We start from the raw sequence: 16,913 nt of genomic DNA, 5'->3' as shown, positions 1-16,913 counted from the left end.
AAAGTTTGTGTTTATATTAGCTATGCCTGATATGTGAATTTGCTTTTTCCATGCTGATAACCATTTTAATTGATATTTTCTTCCCTCAAACTGAATGCAGTCTGGGAGCTGATTGGCACAGGCTTTATTCCTAAGCCTTGTCCGTACTCCTTTGCCTCTACTTCTCTTGCTTATTCAGGCAGCATCCATCATAGTAGTATGAAGTAAACTCAGATAAATATTCTTTGGATGAGCCCTGACTTTCTTTTGGTTCTACTACTCTGATCAAGTGACTCCGTTTTTAGATATCCAAAGGTTTAATTTCATTCTCCTGATTGGTAATGCTAATAATCATTTTAGTTGCATCAGATTACTGACTATTTTAGTCAAAAGGCTCCATGTGATTATCACATTATATATAGTTATTAGTGAGATGAAGAAAAATAGCTGAGTTAAGCAGAAGTCTGATTAGACTGATTTTTTTTCCTAATAGATATCAAATCATCTTTGCTAGATGTGAAAATGCATGAGAAAAAAAAAACTTTCAAGAGAGAGAGATTTTGGGAAGATCAGATGAAGCAGCTAGAATTCTCAAACAATGAACTTCTGCCTTTTATGTAAAAGATTTTTTTTTTTCCCCAAATAACTTTATTGCTGAGATTTACACACCTGTAACTTTCAGATGCTGATTGTGCTGGGTTAAATTTCCCTGTTTAAAGACACAGTGCAAGTTCCAGCCTCCTTGTTACACTAACCCATTTTTGAAATACTGAAAAAATATTTTGTACGGCTTAGTCTGTTTGGTTTAGGCTGTAACTCCTGTATTAAGCTTTTATTATAGAGCAGATGTGCCCTTTTGAAAGGCAGATCAAAACTCACCTACCAATGGATCTCAGGCTTTGAATTAACTGTTTCCTTTCTTTCTTAATGCCAGTAAGGTGGGCAAATAACAGACTTTCTGAGTTCCCAGTACCAGATTGAAACTGCTACATCCAGGTGACACGAACATTGATCCAGCACAGAGTTGATTTGTGGCTGAAAGTTTTTAGAACATTGTTCAATCACCCAATCTGTGGCTGTTTGGAGTTTCCCAGGTATCACATTCCACCTCCAAACAGTCATCTATTTCTGAGAGTGTATATGATCACCAAACCTTGTAGTCTGAGAACTCAGGGCCATAACCCATTCCTGACCATCATCTAGGTCAAAAAACCATTATTCTGCTTGGGTTGCCTCAGGAATTTGGTTTTCTATGGGAACCTAGAGTACAGAAGCATGCCATTATATTTTCTTGCCAAAACAGACCACCGCCTTAACCCAGTAGGTTTTTTACTTGACGTAAGGATGCCTGTGATCCCATGCCTGCTCTGTTTTAATGCATTTTGTGTTAAGATTTGTGTTAATTTTTGCCTCACTGTACTGACAATCCAGATGCTCTGGCTGTTTTCCAGATTATCTTACTGATAATACTTGAAATGCAATGATGCAAAACTTCTCTCTAGTTCTTTCTGTCATTGTTCAACAAGACAGTCCTTTTTAGCCATTAAATCTGCTGAATTAATGGTGATCTATTTAAATCTGTTGCCAAAGTAATTAACCCTGGAATGTAATTCCCCAGCCAAATCAAATCAGTTTTTCCTGGAATTATTTTTGGAAGACAGTAATTCCTGCCAGTATAGTCCAAGGTCTTTAAGAGAACTCCGAAAGAAAGTTTAGAGGTGTGCCAATTTTCTTCCTTCAGGCTCAATGGAAGAAGAAATTGAGTCTCTTTACTTGGTCAGGCTGTGTAACAACAAAGGTGTAGTATGAGAATTTAGCTCTTGTTTGATAGAAGTTTGAGGTGGTCCCACCCCACAGTTCAGCAGGGAACTCATCCGGTATTTTTTAAAAGAAAAAAAAATATGGAGTAACAAATACAGATGAGTATGAGCTTTTTTTTGTTTTATTTTTCCCCAGAAGGCTCATAACTCAGCTCTGAACTCAAAACAACGTCAGGCTGGCAAACTGCAGCAAGGAACAAAGGGGGCAAAGCGGAGAGGACAGGGGATCATTGGGGCCAGAATATCTTCAGACAGCTTTTGTTGGGTCCTCTTAGTTGTTGGTTTAGTTTGGTTTGGGTTTTTTTCTGATTACATAGATTAAAATATAATTTCGCAGAATTGTGGCACAGTTGGGGATTTCTGAGTAAGGAACCTACCTGCTGTTTGTTTCTACTGTGTTCCCAGGAAATGCAGCTTAACTCATTATTTTTGTAAATAAGCAAGATTATAGCAAATAATTATTGCAACTAGCACAGCTGATGGATCACTGATATCTTAACAGGAATATCCTTTGAAGGCCCTAATTACTGGCGAACCGCTTTAGCTGAAGCACAGTGCTCAGGAATCCAAGGCACTAATGGGAAGATGTCGTGAGATTTCAGTGTTATTGACCTCAGCAGACACAAGTTTTTCTTTAGTCCTAAAGTGAACGTAGTTCACACTGGGCCCTGGAACGTTATAAAAATGTTAACGCTAGGGCTATGGGGATTTTTCATTCTTAAAAAAAACCCAAACCACAAATCTGGAATACAAATGCAGACTGCTTCTAATCGGAAGAATTCTCTCTGAACTCATTATTTCATCTTTTTTTAATGAATATTTTTCAAATCAAAGCAGTTGAATAGTGAGTTACAATCCACAATAGTTTTCACACCTTTCCATTTTTATGAAATTTAGAAGAAAAAAGTTGGTCTTCTCTATTTGTTTTTTCCTCATCTCAGAAGATAATACTTTTGTACAGTTGCAAGATGACATTCCAAAATTAATTTTGTGCTTGTATTGCAAATGCGGCAAAACTTCTAAAGGTGTAATGTTTTTAATCACGTGTGCCTTTGGAAGGACACCAACACTGTATCCGTGTCCTCCAAAAGAGCTAAAAATGGAGAAACAGCACACAATTGCTCAGTTACCTTTTTGCTGCTCTTTTTGCTCTTGCTTGGCAAAATCATTTTTAGTCTGACTGTATGTGGCTTGAGGTCACCTAAAGAATAAGTAGCTGAAATGTCAGCTCATGCTGACATTTGCACTTAGGAGAAGCCTCATGCATCTGCCCAATGTTGATCTTACTCAGAGCAGCAAAGGAAAGTAAAATCCTCAGGTTCAGTTCAGGTTCTCAAACTAGTCCTGGATTCTCTTACTGGTTTTAATATTGCAAAGGGTTTGATCCTTGATGAGCTTTAATCATGTATGTTCTCAAAAGGCTTAAGCGCCACATTTGGAAGCAAGAGACTTTGTTTCTTTTTTTCCTGGGCATTTTTTGTGCATGGATGCAAAAAACAAAAGTCACTGAGGTCATCATTGTACAAGTAGCACCAGTTGGGACCTTGTTAGAAGTAGCCTGGGTTTAAGTGAATTGGTGGCGGAACAGCGTTGGGAAGATGTTCTGGCTCTGGGATCTGGAAGTCATATGGTTGTCGAGTGCAGGCTACAGATTTTTGTTGTTGTTGTTCTTTAAAATCCACTTATCCACATCATCCAAGGCCTCAGATCACTGAAGAGGCCAGAATTACAAATGAACTTGGAAGAGGTAGATGGGGGCAGGTCCACTGGTGAGTTTAAGATCTGGTTTAAATGCACCATCTGGATCCTTAAAATCCCTAAGGACGAGGATGCACAAGGGAAAGACCTACCTATGTGTGCTGGTTCTTGGATTCTCTTTCATAAGATGCTGTGTGAGGTAGTGGGTACTATTCAAAAGAGAAGGGACAGGTGGGATGGACTGGTGGTTTGGCCCCTTACAGCAACTCCTATAAATCTTGCTGATTCATTTTTAGCTCGAGTAACTAGACCACAGGTGACAGAGAGATGTTGATTTACCTTCAGGTTTTCAAACACTTTCATTTTTCTAACCCCAAATTGGAATACTGTGTTATTTTTTGCAGATGTTTTCATTTATTCCATTAATTTATGTAACATGACAGCTGGTTCTTGTTAAATTAAGCTTTTTAGGTCAATTTAAAAGGGAAGCCAATGGCTTTCCAGAATATCGAATCCATCAGTATGACATTGATTCAAACCTAAACTGAGGATTTCAGCAATTTGTGTGGCTGCAATTGCTGTTCCATACACAAATAACACTTTATTCTTTCTTACACTTCTTGTTCTCCTACTTTATTAACCCTGACTGTAACATATTTATAATTATGAATTTACAGTGCATAAGCATATAAAAATAAAGTAGTTAAAAGAATAGAAAGGCTGCCCTTTACTGCACGCAAATATTAAGAACATAATCAAGTAGGTGGTTAAGGAAATCTCATTTGTAACTTGTTTCTATCAAATTACTGTGAGCAGCCATCTATGCCTTGAATGAGATTTATTTTCTTAAAGATCTTGATTTCTGTTAAATGAATTTTACCAGCCTAAAACCACATTATTTAACTTTGGGATTTAGTGTGGCTTTATCTGCATCCAATACATAACACAAAGAATAACTTCCCACATTTAGTGTGAATCAAGTTCTTTTACTGGGTATTGACATTGACCTTATGCTAATCTACTGAGAAATTGAAAGAAGTAGAAATGAAAGGTGTCACCCGTAGAAGATTACAAATGTGAAAGCAGTTTTAACTTGTGATTTTCATAGTTGTTAGCCCTTGGTTTTGACATTATTTCAGATTGTCTTTATTTAAGGAATAACAGCCCTTCAAAATATGTCACATTTAGCACCCAGGTGACAAAAGAGTTTCTATTTCCAGAAGAAAAAAAAAAGATCTTTTTTTAGGTTTTGCTGCATGAAAAAATAATCATATAATGTTAAATCTTATATGTCACATGCTGTGATTTGGGAGCAGCTCATTTGTTTTCACTGGCTTGTTTGGCAGGAGAAGGGAAAGTCTTCTGAATTCTATTTTTAACATTAGAATGGGATTGTAATTCTTGCATTTAATTCACTACCTGGTGGGAAGAACGTAGAGTTTTTTCCCCGTCGTTGTAGTATACCAAGCTTTTCAACGCATTTCCTCTGTGCTTTCCTGCCCAGAGACGTTTTGTAAAATGTGGAGGGATTTACAGATAGCTAAATAGACCGATTGATTGACTGATTGGGGTATATGCGTATATTTATATAGCTATATAGATACACTCAGATGTAAGCATATGTATATCAGACAAAGAAATAAATTCTATAGACAATGGAAGTTGCAGGTTTTATGTTCTTCCAGCTTTGTAGCAAGGCGTTTTTGCTTTTTGATGATGGTGCGACAGCATCCCTACCTTCAGGATGTCAGGTTATCAAGAGGGAATGTACATGTTTTTTGAGACAGCTGGTAGAATCCAATGATGTTTGAGGACTAAAACTCAGAGTCTATTTAACCGTCTTCTCAGTTTATTTCCATGACCATTTACAGGATGTAAATGGCTTTTAAGCATTCTGATATTGATGCTAATTTGTGCTTATGTTACCGTGTTACAGTTTAAAAGGTGATTATTATGTTTTTCTGCTCTCTACTTTTACTTGTGACTGGAACTATTCTAAACAGAAATGTCCTTGAATGCTTCGTTTTCTCAGGGCTTTATAGAGATCGCTGTGTTTACAAGTATGGCCTCGGTTGCATTTCTAAACCTTACGTCCAATCAAGACTTGCAAATATTTAGCAAGTTTAGTTGAGTTGATCCTTAGGCAAGTCTTAACAGCAATTTATAGTAGAGTTTTAAATGTAATAAATGGAAGGAGATACAGATATTGCGTAAAATAATTGATAGTAACTACCTAGGGATGAAAAGAACTCACCCTATGAACCTGCTGATTAAATTTTGCTGGAGATTCGAATATGCAGCACAGCAAAGTGGGGAGACACTTAGAATATTGCCAGTTTGGAGGAGGAGTAAACTGCACGTATTTTAGGTATAGCAACAGAGATTATTTTCTAAATAAGTGTCCATGCAGCAGCAGTGAACCTTTATTAAATAACTGCTGTGTTAAATAACTGTTCTGCTCAGCTGCCTGATTTCATGTTACTTCTCCGAACTATTATATCCTTGATTTTGGAGTCAAGAGTGCTGTTTCTCCTTTTACCGAGCAGGCTGACTTAAATCGTTTCATAGGAACAGAAAGTTTTATTTCATAAGTCCAAATACCTTAGTACCCTGATATAACAGTGAAAAAAAAATTAAACAGATAAATCCAGAATGATTTTTTTATAGGAAAATACAGACATTTACGTAAAACCCGTGGATGACAATTAATATCAGGCTACATTTTAACCTTTTTATTGAGCTTTTCATAAGGTGTTTTAATATTATTTTAAATTTCTTGCAATTACATTGGGCTAGATTTGCCATTTTATGGGAAATGGAGAGGTAGGAAAAATGGATGGAATGAACTTCTATTAAGAAATTATGCCATTTCTGGATGGCAGTGGAAAAGGCTGGTTTGGATTGTTGGGTTACATTTTTTGCTTTAGTACAGTGACTACTGTAGTAGTTTAGTAGTAACCAAAAAAGTTAAGAACTTGGTTCTGGAAAAAAACAACATTTACTAGTGGTTGAGGTTTGGATGGATCATGTGCTCGTTTTACACCCCCAGATTTTGCTTCTTTGTATCCAAGACATTTGTAAAGTCTTTGCTGTTTCATTAGGCTGAGGTCAAAGCCGTGGTTGTTAGTGAGCATAGAAATTGCAGCACTAGTATTTGGATGGGCGTGAAATTTGAACGGAAAACTCCTGATGCCAGCGGGGAAGTTGCCCCCATTAGTGTGTGAAAGGTGTTTAGCACAAACTAAATTCAGTAATTTTCTCACCTGTACCGCAGCATCCTCATAGTGTGGTCACATCAGCTTGATGTGCAAAATTCTGCCCCTGGGTTGACATTGATATATGGTGGTAAAATCGGCAGCGTTGCTGCAGCTTTGCTGATGTGAAAGAGTTTTTGTTTGCTTAGGTATTATAGTTGGTGCTGTTTGCTCCAAGAGCTGCTGCTCTGACGCCAGCAGAAAAGCCCCTTTTGTCAGCATTTAATGTCTGTCTGCCAAGGGGGCTCTGCTGACACAGCGCTGGTGCTGTAAACCCTATAGTGTAATGCACACAAAATTAAGCAGAAAATTCTCATAATGCTTTTGAGTGGAAAGAAGGAAGGAAGGAAAAGCTTAAAAAATAAATAATCAAATTGGAAATCTGAAGATGTCATATGAAGCAGTCTCTATTTTCATACCATTAAGGTTATAAATTGATTAATAAAAGAATTATCTCAAACTCTGCTCATGTCTGGACAATGTTCATAGATCCGTTTAAAATACGGAAATGTCTTATATCTGAATTACTGATCCCTGAGAACACTTAAAAGTTCTCCAGTGATTTATTGGTCATCTGCTACTTCTTGATATATTTTCAGAGGAAAAAATGGCAGTAGAGACTACTTACTTCAAGATTTAAGATGAAAAGAGAACAGGGATTTCACTACAAAAGCTAAATTGCCAGTCCCAGTGGATGGCATAAAACCCAGGATTTATACTGAATTGAACTCAACATGTTTGCTGGTTCTTTTTTGCTTATGTGACATAATCAAGGATATTTTGAATGCACTTCAGATGTGATCTGACCATGTTCTGGATCATGCTACTTTTTACAAAGCATATTTGCTTTGTATGAAATATTTATGCATCGTTCTACACAAAGATTTGTTAGTAATATGCAATGCAAAGTGTGGAGTCTTTGGCTCTATTAACATCTTCCATTTTGGCTAACAGTAGGCTTGCTAATTTAGATATTTTAATGAATGAGTCATAACCTTGGTATAATAGCACCAAAATTATAATTGTCATTTTATTATATCCACTGATGTATTTTTAGTAAAAAACCCCTGAGTTTAGGGCAGGGAGAAGCTGTTTGCACGCTTACATACAAAACAGCAAAAAAACCAGTCTTGTAGGTTTTGTTAAATACTTGGCATAGTGTTAAACATGATCAATTCTGTGGGTTTTGGAGATCAGCTATATAGATTTTTATATTACCTGTTCATCAGAGATTTTACAGCTCTCCGTTCAGCTATCAATTTTAGGTATTCAGCAGAGTTTCATGTAATAGCCAGTTTGTAAACTGGTGCAATTCACTTTAATGAACGTGTAGGCCAGATGTATTATACTGTACTGCCATATTTTCTTCAAATATATTTAGTGTTCTACTTATTATTTGAACTTTGGATGGATTTTCAAATTGCTGATCGGTGAGGTTTAAAAATACTCTGGATCTGGATCCCTGACTGAGAGCGGCTTTGTATTCAGAGAACATTTCTCCCTCTATCACACACAGGAGTCAAGGAAAATATTTGGTTATTTCCCAACCCAACAATCATCCTTTTCAGTCTCCTGAGTCCTAAAGGTGCCACCAGCGAAATTGCTGTGCTTGTAGATGGGAACAGCGAAACCTTCACTGTGACTTGCATGTATTCAACTGAAAGGCATTTTTACAATTCTCTTTTATTTAGGACTAATGTGACTATTTGTCACAGTCATTATCTTACAACTGAACACCAGCAAAAGGAATAAGTAGCACCTCGAGGTTAGCAAATATTTTAGAAAGTGGCTTCTGTTTTGAACAGTCAGCTTTTGCCAGCTTGAGCTGCGTTGTTTGCTGTGGCATCTCAAAGATTTTTCTAAAGAATTGCTTGTCTAATTTGTGTTGTACAAATATGGAAAAAGCTTGATTGTCTGGAAACATCAGGGTTTTTTTCTGAAGGATGCTTGCTGCTTAATTGGTTTCCTTATTTTCTGATGCATAATTATTCCCTCATACCCCAATAGGTTTTGATGTCTCACTTACTTTAATCGTGAAGTACCACAGGCACTGTATAAATAAAAATAAATATCCAAAGGCAACCTAAAACCACATCTCTACCCTTAGGTGCCTGCACAAGACCCAGGTGTCTTGGAATTCTTAGGCAAAACTTTGTTAGAAATCCTGGTCTCAACAAAACAGACACTCTGTTTTATGATATAATGATTCTGTGAATCAAAAAATATGATGCTATTGCAGGAAAAACCTGTGCAATATTGAGAAAGACAGCTAAGATTTGGGGGTTTTTAATGGGCAGACACTTGCTCTGGTAAGAGCAATAAGCACGATAATCCCTCCTTTGAAGACACGTGTCTAGTAGGGACATCAGACTTCAAAAAATAAAAGTGGATCATGTAAAAAAAGTCCAGAGGAAACCAAGAACAAAATTAGCCTCGTGTTATTTGTATTTCTTGTTTAAGGCAGAAGTTATGGACTGCTGATGGCATTATCTAGAGTTTTCCCCCTACCAAAGCTACAAGCCACTCTGGCAACAAACCTGAAACACCGATGTTTCCAGTTAGACCGGAGCAGCTGGTCTTTCTGGGGCTGATTTCTTGATTTCTTGGGGAATGGCTCAGGAGGAAGTCACACAGGCTTGAGAAGTGGTTTTTATCTATGTTCCAACCCTCAAACTAGTCTGTTTTAACACAGAAGCTCTTTAAAATATACCAGTATCTGTTGAGAAAGGCAAATGCTGAAGAGTGCCAACTTGTTGAAAAGTTTTCACGTTTTTTTATTTTACGAAGAAAAGTATTTGTTGATTGAAAGATACTTATGGTCTGAGAGCCTTCTGCCAGCATATATAGTAGAATCATCATTACTAGAGACCGGTGAGATAAACCTCCGCTATGTCTGATTTAGGCAGAATTGATCCTATTGCAACAGGAGGCAGATTGCAAGACCTCTCTAGGTTTCTTCCAGGCATTTTTCTGCTTCTCTTATGAAAAATTCACAGCAACTCATCACATCGTACACTTTCCTTGGCTCAGAAGATTTCTAGAAATGTATTCATTTACGTTTCAAATCATTTTTACTGCGTGGTAACAGGCTTGACGATTATAGGCATGTGTCTTCTGGAGGGCAAGTTTAATTAGTTTCTGAAGTGATGTCCCCTTCGTAGCTACTTTATTTCTGATGCTAGGTGACGAAAGATCTGTCCTTGTTGCCCACCAAAGAATATCAGCAGTCCATAGGGCATTGCTTTAACAGCCTCATATGTACATTGAAGCAGGGAAAGGTAAGGTATATATTAGCAAGTGTTTTTGCTGGAAAAGAACCCGCTCAGATTCCTGACATCTGCTAGAGAGAAAAAGTGAAGAGAGGTTCATGGACTGTGACTAGTTCCACCATTTCTGGAAGGAACGTTTGCAAACTCCCATGAATTTTGTGTTTCGGGAGGTTTCTCTGTTAGAATTTTATGGGAGGGAGAAGGACTCTTTGTGTTTGATGAAAGGACCCTGCAGAGGATGATGACGGGATGGTAGCCTTGAAATACTTCACTGGTTCTTCCTCTGTTTCCACACCTAACCTGGTCTGGCTTGGGACTCAGGGGCTTTGTTTAATGTGGGGCTCATTTCTGCAACACCTTGAAAAGATTCAGTGATGAAATGATGAAAAACTGCCCAAAGTAATCTAAGAGTGTGCGCTCTGGATCTCGTTTGCAATTAAATATACCCAGTAGTGAGGTCCAGACACTGTACCTGCCTCTGAATCCTTGAGGATCTGCGTCTGTGACTTCATATGAAATCTTAGTAAAGGTCCCATTTGTCCCTATAACTCCTTTAAAGAATTATTGAGTCACATCCAAGGGCCTGACCGTTTCTAATGACCAAACTCACTAAATTTTTATGTTCATGAAGTGATTTTTTTTTTTTATTACAGGACATATTATTATAGGAAATATACTGTACTTGGACCTCATCATAGATATTCAGAAATTGAATCTTAAGGTTGAAGATTTTGTGAGAGCAATGGTTAATAAATGAGAGAATTACTATTAGCTTAACGGGTTAATTTAGCTATATGAAGTATCTGGCCAGAGGCTTCACGGAGTTTCCTTCTATGCAGGTCTGAGTGTTGCACATCCGATTTTAAAGATGATTTTTTTACCACCTGTATTTACATCCATTCAGCAGTAAGAGATATGAGGTATGAATTTCACTGGACAGAAACAGTAGTGACATGGTACCAAGCACGTGTGAGGTATGTGAGAATGTGGCATTTGTCCTCCTGTTCATGCACACACTTTTTTTGCAGCCCAGAATTTGTAATTTAGCAAAGGAAACTGCTGTGCAGTGTGATTTTTAGCTTCATATATTGCATGAGGAAAATCAAAGGATGAGAAAGAAGGGTCTGAAAATCAAAACTCCATCCCATTTGCTTGCAGATGGAGTTAGAATGAGAGGGAGGAAAAGGGGAGAAGTAAACCCTTAAGTTCGTATTTTAAGTTATGTCTTCTTGCCACTCCTACATGGGTTTCTATGGAAACAGAAGCAGAAACTGGGCCATCGGCAGCCAAGAATCCATTTACACTTCAAATTTACTGCTTGAGCAGCCATGCAGTTTTCTTGTCCAAATTAAATCATGATGGAGTAACACATGCTAAGTAAATTGGAGGTAAGATGAAAACAACAAATATTAAGTATCCTTCCACAGATATGCCAAAAAAACCCACCTTTCTCCTGAAAGACCTTGAGATAACAAGTTAGATTATATTTTTAAAAGAAAGTACTTACTTTCTACCAGCACTTCAACGCTTTTCAAATATGCGTTGAAAGTATGTTAAATAACGCTGTTCTATTCTTCAGGTAATTATGTTATCTGCTTTAATTAGGAATGCAGCTAACTCTGCCTAAGAGGCAGCTTAGCTGTTTCTGTGCTTTGGATGCAGAAAATAAACAAGTTGCGCTTTCCTTACTGCTCATCTTCTAATGAATTTCATGGTGAAATTCTCATGTGCTAACACAACTCCCGAATGTTGTATAATCACTACTGACATTTATTTATGTCTTATTAGAAGATAAAGTTGCTTTTACCGGTTATGATAAAATATTGTCAGATACTTGCCACTATTAGAAACTCTACTCAAGTTATTAAGCTTTTGCTGAAACTGTAATTGTTTAAGTTGATGTTTTCAATTTTAGTTGGTTGTCCACATTTTGCTGATTTTTTTTTATTTCTTTTAAATTCTGGTGATCTTTGATTAGAAAAATGATAGTGCTCTTTATGTTTTTGAGTAAGAAGTTTTCCTTTGAAAATATACCCAAACATATGTATTTGTATTCTGTTCTGTATTTGTTTCTGTTCGTCAGTTCTTTAATTGCACTCTTTTCCTCAGTTGACCTTTCAAAATCCGGTGGAAATTTCAATTTTTTTTTTTCCTCCCCTGCTGTTAATACTAAAGCTGCACTGTGGGTACACCTGATTAGAAGAGTTTGAGCGAGGGAACAGTATCGACTGAACATTGAGTTTGTGAACACGTACGGAAGAGAGACGGGAACTAGAGAGAAGAATGGACTAAGAGAAAATGGGGTGGATTGTGAGGAGTAGAACAGGTGAAATGCCTGAACAAGGAAGAAAATGGAACTGGGGATGGGTGTATAAGGCAAGTGGGACTGAGGATGGGCTGGGAAGACTGGGACTGACAGGAGATGGAGGTTAGGCTCGTACTAAGAATTCTGGTGCCAGGATAAGAAACTGTCTTGGGATAAAGATAGGGACGAGACCTCTTCAGAGCCTGAAATGGCAGTTAAGAGAATCGTAGAAACATTTTGTTTGGGAGAGACCCTTAAGATCATCAAGTCCCACCATAACCGAACTCTAGCACTAACCCATGTCCCGAAGAACCTCATCTCCGCATCTTTTAAACGTCTCCAGGGATGGTGACTCCACTGGGCTGTCTCCACTGGGGCTCTAAAAGAGAGACCCAATGCCATGGATTACCTGCATGAGCCTCAATGCTATGGCAAAACCCAAGAATTTGTTACCTTTGTGAACCTCATTCTCGTTCATACTTAAATTATTTTTTTCAAGCAGTTGATGGCTTTGGGTGTTGCCGACACCAGCTGAATATGCCAGTCGTGAAGGTGGTGAGTGCTGGCAGCCAGAGCAACTGTTTTGACAGACCATGAGATGTGCAAAGAAAGTTTTCCTCCATCTTCTCCTTCCTCCTGGTCAAGGACAGACACTTGGGTGAAGAACCGTATGGCACAGAGAAATTCCGCTGTGTGGGAATTCAAGAGGTGCCGCTGCATGTGTTCGATAGTGGTACCTGGAGCGAATTTTTTCCTCAAAGAGATGACGGGGTTGACAGCAATTGGTAGTTTGCATTGTCTTGTGGGACATTTCATGAGTAAGGTCTCATAGGCTTCTTGCAATTATGAGGATTAGGGTCTGGTCCCTGAATCTAATTAAGCAACAGAGATGACTGGTGCAGTGGGGTTTAAAAAGCTAAGCAGCAAGTAAGTAAATGATGGTCAGTGAATAAGGTAGCAAACAGGGGAGTTTAGATGAAATTCGTAAAGGAACTGGTAGAGTTTGGGATTTGTTATTATTTTCCTTAGAAGGAAAATTTGAAAAGTAATGCAGGAAGTGCTGGTAGAAAAGGCTGCAGCTTTACTTGCATGAATAAGCTCTTTAAGGAGGATACAAGAGGAAGTCGATCATCTACAAAGATTTGAAAGGGGATTGAAAAGTAAGGAAAATTTAAAATGGGAAGAATGCAAAACAGTCAGAAACCACTATGATTTGCATTTTGTAACGCATATTGTTCATTCATATTAATATTTGGGGCACATACAGCATGTTCACACCTCTCTCAACATGTAGTATTACCTCCTCTTTAGGTCTGGAAACAGAAAAGAGTGTTTTGCGTCAACTTTCAGTAAGGTTCATGAGCAACTGCAGAGCTGGTAAACGGTATTTACGTTGCTTGGATTTCTCAGGAGTCCAGCATGGAACATGAATAGCGAACATAACATTCGTATTCAAAAAGATAAAATGTAAGACAACCATAGGCCGACAGATTTTCTGATGGTTGGTTCTGGATGAAGTTTGATGCCAGAATTTTAAAAAGAATAGGTAGATAACTGAAAGTAAATGGGAAGTGGTTTAAATGGCACTGTATTTTTTTCAAGCTAGTTTGTGAAGACTAATGAGAGAGGGATTAGCTGGTTTCTTAAACAAGATTAATGCAGGACAGTCAATCCGTTTGGGTTTAAATAAAACATTACTTTAGCATTGCATGGGAAACTGTTATTGAAGGTGGACAAGATGGCTAAGGGATGGACTACAAGAAGCTGTGAACAAAATACAGTTTTCAGAATGGATAGATATTATTAATGATTTTGTATCATGATTAGAAGATATTCTCAGATGTTTGCTCATTAAATTTTGGCTAATGTGAAACTGAGTGGGCTCGCTCAGGCAGAGGAAAACTCGTCATGCAGGGCAGATAAAAAGAAGCTGACAACTGAACCGGTGGATACGAAAAGGTAACAGGGCAATGGTCAAAATTGTGCACCAGTGCTAAGAACTATGAACTGGAGGCAATGAGGAGAGTGAGATACTGGTGTGTGAAGGATGATTGCAGCCGCAGAAATTGGGTAGCACAGGAAGGTAAATGCGGTTCTGAGCAGCCCTGAGATATGTTCAGTCAAAACCGAGGGGCAGCAATTTCATATAATAACAGTTCAGTGTCTGCCCTACCTAATGCTCTTTTTTTCTCAGTGTGAATTTGCTGAAGCACCATATGACTTGCCTTGGTCTGTCCTGTGAAAGAACTATTTCATTTTTTTTTTTCCGTAATGCGTGCTTTCAATTTCAGCAACACCAATAATACCGCAAGTTCTCCGAGCACTTCTGCACTCTCGAAAGATATTTTAGGTCCATCCCGATGACAGCGGGGGCCTCCACACCGTCTGGAACTCAGTAACAGACAGATTTCACTTTTGTCATCATCTATTTATCTATCAGCGAGAAGTGTGAGGACTTTTGAGTTCGTTTCCTTTTCATTCAGGAGGAAGTTCAGTTGGCATGTGAAATGTGAGCAGAAGCACCTGTGCAATAAAGCACGGGTCTCTTCTTGTCAGTGCTGAGCATCCTCTGTTCCCATAAGTTAAATTTTCTCTGCTATTAGACTTCCTATTTACTTTCTCCTGCTGGGTGCAGTTTGAAATTTCCAGAAGCTCAAGCTCCGACTAAGAATGGTCTACTACGGTGATTTGCCTTTTTGCTACTCAGTCTCTTTTCCAGTTGCAGTGTGGAAGTGTGGGACACTCCACGTTCTTTCAAGGCATGAAAAGGCTCGTGACTCATTCCTTCTCCTTTGTCTGTCTTTAACCAGGTTCTCCTTCATGGCTTTACCTGCTGCTTTGATCATCTTTTGCACGGAGCTTGTCAAAAGGGCTTTGGGAATCTGAGTGAACTGTCAGGGAGTTTCAGCTTTCTACATTTCATTCTCCTTGCGTGCTCCAGAATTAGAGTAGACACATGTCGGGTTTTTTCCTTGCAGCTTTCCCTTCCTAGTATGTGCTGGTTTTAGAGGTTTACCCTGAATTATTTTGATCAGTTTTCCTGGCACAGGTGAACTAAGTGGACTAGTAGGCTTAGGGTTGCCACAAATACTTCAAGTTATAAACAACATTGGCTAGATTTTAATAGGTGCATATAGTTATTAGTCATCCTTGCACATTTCAAAAGCTGTGTAAATACTATCACGGTACAGTTAACCTGTTGCTCTCATAGCTAGAAATGTTCTACATTGTCTATATTATAACTGAGGAAATACAAATCATACAAATTTGCTCCTTGACTTCAAGACAACTTTTGATACTCGTCTTTGCATCTCGACAGAAAAAAAATCTTTCTAGATTTATAGCTGTTCTAGGTTTTTTGTAAGCAAAAATAAAATAAACACAATTATATGAACATGAGACACAGGAATGCATTAATTCGATTCCATCTGCTAAACAATTTTTGTGAATTTAATTGCACCCCAGTTCTTCTAAACACATGAAGACATATGTTCGTAAACTAATTGAATATAGCTTGTAGTCTTGGCAGTAGTCCAATGCACCGTTAAATCAACCACAGTATTCTTAACAATTATTTCAGTTGTAGCATGTTAAATGGTGTCTTTGCCATTTTCAGGTTTTTAAATCCTGTGATAAAATGAAATATAGGCTTTCAAAAAGCTACCTAAATATCTCTAATTAAATACTAGTTGCCAGTAAGCTTTCTGATTTGAATGTTCTTGTTTTGCCATTTGTATGTTTTGTCTGTAAATTTAATACTGTAGCTCCTTTCAGGTATTTTTCTTAGATTTCTCTATGTAGTTGCTGTATCCTCAAAGAAATTCTTCCGTGCATTTCTCATTTAAAAATATTTAAAAGTCATAAGATTTCTTATTTGTGAGGTTATAGAGCTCATTATCAAGACGTGTTGGAAATCTGCTTCTAAACCCAGCTCTTGTTGTTATTATGAATGTTGATAAATTTGACCAGATCAATGAGTCAGGATATCTATATAAAAGATAGGAGGCTCTCTTTCTTCTTTTTATTTTTTATTGTTTTAACATTCACCTCCTTATTACTTCAACTAATCTGCTGGATTTTATGGCAGCTGACACTTCTGGACCTGTGCAGTCTGTTAAGATTGACAGCAGTCTGAATAGCCTGTAGGAAAACAGAAAGATGGCAAATCTATTTGCATGTAGAGGGGGAATTTTAAAGATTTCTGCAATTTCCCAGCAGGTTAATTACAGAATTTTTTCTTCCTCTGCAATTAGTAAGCATGGAGGCTCAAGAGCAGGCACCGAGCCCAAACTAGCCTGTATGCTTACTAACACTGTGTCAAAAAATTGAAATAACCTATCCTATAACTCTAGTATGGAGATGCAAGTGTATTATTGAAAGAGAAGAAATAGAAGTAATTGCTGCTTCTGGCTCGTGCTGTGAAGTTGCAGAAATCTTTATCCAGTCAAGCTCATGGCCTCCTCTTGGTTGCAAGTTGTAGAAGTGCAACTGGGTATTTTGCATATCATGACATTAAAATCATGTATATTGCCTTTGAATTTTGTGCTGTGTACTAAGTAGGTCTCACCCCAGTATTGTTAGCTTGAAT

The 16,913-nt window shown here is 37.9% G+C and overlaps 1 protein-coding gene across 2 annotated transcripts in view; it reads left to right on the top strand.

The window, feature by feature from the left end:
* Positions 1–16,913, top strand: part of SHANK2 (SH3 and multiple ankyrin repeat domains 2) — a 274,462-nt gene that overhangs the window by 177,722 nt on the left and 79,827 nt on the right. The window lies entirely within an intron of this gene.

This window comes from Caloenas nicobarica, chromosome 5 (assembly GCF_036013445.1).
Source record: "Caloenas nicobarica isolate bCalNic1 chromosome 5, bCalNic1.hap1, whole genome shotgun sequence".
In the NCBI taxonomy this organism is placed as follows: Eukaryota; Metazoa; Chordata; class Aves; order Columbiformes; family Columbidae; genus Caloenas; species Caloenas nicobarica.
This window is presented reverse-complemented; position numbering and strand designations above follow the sequence as displayed.